This window comes from Babylonia areolata, chromosome 4 (genome assembly GCF_041734735.1).
Source record: "Babylonia areolata isolate BAREFJ2019XMU chromosome 4, ASM4173473v1, whole genome shotgun sequence".
Lineage (NCBI taxonomy): Eukaryota > Metazoa > Mollusca > Gastropoda > Neogastropoda > Buccinidae > Babylonia > Babylonia areolata.
The window spans coordinates 5,714,503-5,719,502 of NC_134879.1; the positions used below are offsets into that span (position 1 = coordinate 5,714,503).

At 44.0% G+C, this 5,000-nt stretch overlaps 1 protein-coding gene across 1 annotated transcript in view; it reads left to right on the forward strand.

The window, feature by feature from the left end:
* The window catches only part of LOC143280802 (uncharacterized), a 399,670-nt gene that overhangs the window by 125,646 nt on the left and 269,024 nt on the right, over positions 1 to 5,000 (forward strand). The gene's annotated exons all lie outside the window — the stretch shown is intronic.

The window sequence follows — 5,000 nt, forward strand, 5'->3', positions numbered from 1 at the left end:
GGGGGTTGGGGGGGGGGTTAGGTGTGTGTGGGAGAGGGGGGTTATTGCATTGGATGGGTGGATGGGTGAATGGATGGAGGTCGGATGTAGTGGTGGTAGTGTATGTATGTGTGTGTGTGTTTTTTTTTTTGTTTGTTTGTTTGTTTTTCTTTGTGTGTGTGTGTGTGTGTGTTTGTTTGTCTCTCTCTCTCTCTCTCTCTCTCTCTCTCTCTCTGTCTGTGTGTCTGTCTGTGTCTGTGTGTGTTTCTCTGTGTGTCTGTCTTTGTCAGCGAGTGAGCATTGTCGGTTTGTAAGCCAGTTCTCTCTCTCTCTCTCTGTCTCTCTGTCTCTGTCTCTCTCTGGCTCTCTCTGTCTCTGTCTCTCTCTCCCTTTCTCTGTCTCTGCCTCTCTGTCTCTCTCTGTGTCTCTGTCCCTCTCTTCGTCTCTGTCTTTTCGTGTTCTGTCTATGTATGTATGTATGTATGTATGTATCTGTTTGCCTTATGTCTTTGGCTGTATGTATGTAGGTGTGTGAGAGCTTGTGTATACACACACATACACGCACGTACACACACACACACACACACTCGCGCGCGCGCGCACACACACACACACAACACATATAGACGTGCACAGAGAATCACACATGCACACGCGCCCGCACACGCACGTAAACACACACACACACACACACACACACACACACACACATACGCACACACACATACGCACACACACACACACACACACACACACACACACACACACACACACACACACATGAGCACGGCGATCTCCAACTGTCGCGTTACCTTTGCTAAAGAAGCCTAAAGTGCTGACAATTATTGCCTTTGCTTTCGCTAGTGCACTGAGTTGGAAAATTGTCCGAACCAGTAGGGCTAAACTATAAAAAAAGAGAGATTTTTTCCGTAAGCACGGTGTAATTAAGTCATTGGAGTCCTGGTTTATGTACACAGTTATGCTTCAAGTATCTTTTTTCCTGTCTGTCTCTCTTTTCCTGCCCCGTTTCACTGTCTTTCTCTGTCTCTGGTTCTCTTGTCTTTCTGTCTGTCTGTCTCTTCCTCAGGGATCCTTCTCGTCTCAGAATTGTGTGTGTGTGTGTGTGTGTGTGTGTGTGTGTGTGTGATCACTCATATTTTCTTTTCAAATTCACCTTCACCTTCACCTTCACCTTCACCTCTCCCGTAGTCTGGGTTCAGACCGTTGGGGCACCGCTGCTGACCTGGCCACCACCCCTCTCCACTCTTCACGGTTTTCTGATTTCCTCAGGGCGTCACCGAGCGTCAAGCCTGTCCACCCCCGGATGTTGTCTTCCCATCTGTTCTTCTGCCGTCCTCTCCTTCTGCCTCCTTGTACGGTGCCTTGCAGGAACGTTTTGGCAAGACCAGATGATCGGGAGATGTGTCCATACCACCTAAGTTTGCGTTTCTTCACTATGGACAGAAGGTCTTCGTAGGGTCCAATACTTTGCTTGATTCTGTTCTTCACTTCCGTGTTAGTGATGTGGTCTCTGTAGGAGATGCCAAGTAGTCTACGAAAGCATCTCATCTCGACAGCTTGGATTCTTCTCTCGATGTCTGCAGTCAGGGTCCAAGTCTCGCAGGCGTAGAGCAATATTGATATAACCAGGGAACGCATCAGTCTGATTTTTGAGCTGAGAGCGATGTTTTTGTTGTTCCAGATGGTGTTCAGCTTGTTGAGTGCCGTTGTTGTTTGGGCAATTCTCGAGAGTACTTCTGGTTTAGATCCTTCATCTGACACGATTGCTCCCAGATATTTGAAGCTGTGGACTGTTTTAAGCTTTTCGTCGTTGACTTTGATGTCAATGCTGATGCCGTTGGTGTTGTTAGTCATCAGTTTGGTTTTCTCCGCACTGATTTGCATTCCATACGATGTGGAGGCTTTGTCCAGATGTTTGACCAGGCTTGCCAGTTCTTCTTCTTTTCCAGCCAGTCCATCAATGTCGTCGGCAAAACGTAGGTTTGTGATTGTTCTGCCGCCTATGCTGACTGTTCCTTCATGCTCTTCCAGTGCGTCAGTCATTATTCTTTCTAAGAAGATGTTGAAGAGTGTTGGGGAGAGTAGACAGCCTTGTCTCACTCCGACTGTGGTTCTGAACCAGTCCCCGATGCTATTGTTGAGGTAGACGGCGCTGGTGGCTTTGTCATAGAGGTGTTGTATCAGTCTGATCAGGTTGGCGTTGATGTTGTACAGATTCATGGTAGCCCACAAAGCTGCATGCCAGACCCTGTCAAATGCCTTCTTAAAGTCAATGAAGACGTGGTAGAGGTCTTGTTGGTGTTGATGGTACCTCTCACAGAGCAACCTCAAGTTGAAGATTTGTTCAGTTGTGCTCCTTCCTGGTCTGAAACCTGCCTGTTCTTCAGCAATGATGTTTTCTGCTTGTGGTTTCAGTCTGTTAAGCAGGATCTTCAACATGACTTTGCTGGGATGACTAATCAGGCTGATGGTGCGGTAGTTTTGACAGTGCTGGAGATTGCCCTTTTTGGGAAGGGTGATGATCAGTGATTGCGTCCACGGTGTGGGCCATTTCCCTGTTTGCCAGATCTTGTTGCAGATTTTCAGTAGCACATCTATCATAACTTCACCCCCTGCTTGGACCAGTTCTGATGGGATGTTGTCCACTCCTGCCGATTTCCCTTTTTTCAGCGATGCTATCGCTGCCTCTATTTCTTCACGGAGTATGGGGTGATTACTGTTATCAGTGGCTGGTGGAACAAGGATGGAAAATGTCTAACAGAAGAACAAGACATCCTAAAGCGATGGACAGAATACTGCTCAGAGATATACAACATACAGACCACAGGTGATCCAGCAATACTGAATGTTCCACCAACCACTGATAACAGTAATCACCCCATACTCTTTTCAAATAAGAATGATTAAAAAAAAAAGAAGATTCTTTCCGATTTGCCACAGCCACTACTAAAGTAACTCTTGCTCCTCCTGTTACTATTGCCGCCAAGTGGAGAACAGTCAGAACCATTATGACTGTTTAATGTTTTTTTCTTATTGTAATGTTAACTATATTTATTACTGATAATGATGGTAACCCGATTCAAACAAAACAAAACAAAACAAAAAAAAAAACAACAAAAAACAAACAAACAAAAAACAAAACAAAAAAAACCCCAACAATATACAGTCAGCGGCGACGAGGAATTGAAAACAGTTTGAGAAGTGAACAGAAGACAGGCCAGCAGACATGCAGATATTGAAATAAGCATGAGGCCTTTCCACAAGCAATACCCTGGCCTGTGACCGCTCTGTGTTGGCTTGTGGACACTGTGAGCCGGCCGTCAGATCATAACGAAGATAGCAGAGTGGACGGGTATGAAGTTTGTTAATTATTATTTTTATTTTTATGATCTCCCATCTCTGAAACGCTTTCATAAACACCCGTACGAAATTCTGTACAACGACGGAGAACAAGTCATGGTCTTTGAACAGATTTGGCTCTCCAAAATATTCACATTAGGACACACACACACACACACACACACACACACACACACACACACTCTCTCTCTCTCTCTCTCTCTCTCTCTCCAAAATTTACTGGTGTGGAATACACCGTCCTCTCGCAACAGCAGTATTAATACAGATTTTTTTTTTTAAGAAGAAAAAAAAGAAGAAGACAAATTCAAATGAAACACAGTTTGTTTTTTTCTTTCTTCTTCTTTTTTCCCCCTAACCATTCTGTGCAACATTAGGACAAGGAAATTAGCACGTGAGTCACGTTTCTGTGTCTGTATCATTTGTTTTAGAAGTGACTACCCAGAACTTGAGTATATCTTAAGGCATTAACTCATTCAAGACTGTTTTAGGTTCTACACTTTGATTTTTTTTTGTTTTTTTTGTTACATAGTTATTCTTTCAGCTTACTACTCCCATGATGTTCATTGACTGCACTCTGTGCAATCAGGTCTCTACGGTGGTAAAAGGATGTTTATTGTATTGTATTGTATTGTATTTCTCTTTTTGTCTCAACAGATTTCTCTGTGTGAAATTCGGGCTGCTCTCCCCAGGGAGAGCGCGTCGCTGTACTACAGCGCCACCCATTTTTTGGTATTTTTTTCCCGCATGCAGGTTCTTTTTTTCCTATCGAAGTGGATTTTTCTACAGAATTTTGCCAGGAACAACACTATCGTTGCCGTGGGTTCTTTTACGTGCGCTAAGTGCATGCTGCACATGGGACCTCGATTTATCGTCTTATCCAAATGACTAGCGTCCAGACCACCACTCAAAGTCTAGTGGAGGGGGAGAAAATATCGGCGGCTGAGCCGTGATTCGAACCAGCGCGCTCAGATATCTCTGTGAAAATGATGTTTTCTATGAAGGACACCTTGTTGTCATGGAGAGATTTGAATACGTAGATACGCACGCACAGACACTAGCTCGCTCGCACGCACGCACACATACTGAAACACACATACAAACCCACTTCACTCTCTCTCTCTCTCTCTCTCTCTCTCTCTCTATCTATCTATCTATCTCTCTCTCTCTCTCTCTCACACACATACACACACACACATATATATATCATACAAACATACACACGCGCGCTTGCAGGCACGCACGCACGTACACACAGACATAAACACACACAAACGCATACGCACACACCACACACACACACACACACACACACACACACACACACGGATAATCTATTTCTACCTACCACACAACACTTAAGTGCCAGAGTTTAAAAGCATTATCAGCTTATTTGTCTAAGAGTTCGCTAAGTTGAATGTAATTTTGTCTATTTCAAGATGCTATCTTATTTGTCTAAGGGTTCACTTAGTTGAATGTCATATTGGCAATTTAAAGAAGCTATCTAATATTGCCGAAAGTTCTCCGAAAAACATGTGTCACAGACTTTTGATGTTAACTGTTCTCATTATGTTCCTCATGTTCCATACTTTTCCTTTAGATTCTTTAAATGATTTTCTTCGCACACGCACACACATACACAC